A 380-nucleotide genomic window follows, 5' to 3' on the forward strand; every position below is an offset into this window, starting at 1 on the left:
TTGTATGATAAACGGGCCGGTGTACAGAGAGGGGATAAGGGGGAACATATACGAAAGGGTGTATAAGGTTGGGATAAGCTGTAGAGGGTGGGGAAAGGTGGGGTATGAAAACGAGTTGCCTTAGCAATTGTTTGGGGGTAATTTCAGTAAAGGGGGTTTAGGACTTACTGGAAGGTGTAGGGAGGACGATAGTTAAAGTGAAGTAGTTCAAACGGGACAGGAAGAGCAAGGTGCAAGGGTACGCCGAACAGTGGGAAAAAGGTTGAACAACGATGAAGGAATTTTGAAAAGGATCAAGAAATTTGTGTGGGGGGTTTCTTTGCGGTTACGTTATTTTAAAATTATAAGGATAATTAAAGTGAAAACAAATCAGTCAAAGG

General features: G+C 42.6%; 1 protein-coding gene across 1 annotated transcript in view; it reads right to left on the reverse strand.

Annotated features, from left to right (window-relative positions):
- Positions 1-380, reverse strand: part of LOC119591778 (synaptotagmin-10-like) — a 54,479-nt gene that overhangs the window by 52,888 nt on the left and 1,211 nt on the right. The window lies entirely within an intron of this gene.

The sequence above is a fragment of the Penaeus monodon genome, chromosome 29 (assembly GCF_015228065.2).
Source record: "Penaeus monodon isolate SGIC_2016 chromosome 29, NSTDA_Pmon_1, whole genome shotgun sequence".
NCBI classification, from domain to species: domain Eukaryota; kingdom Metazoa; phylum Arthropoda; class Malacostraca; order Decapoda; family Penaeidae; genus Penaeus; species Penaeus monodon.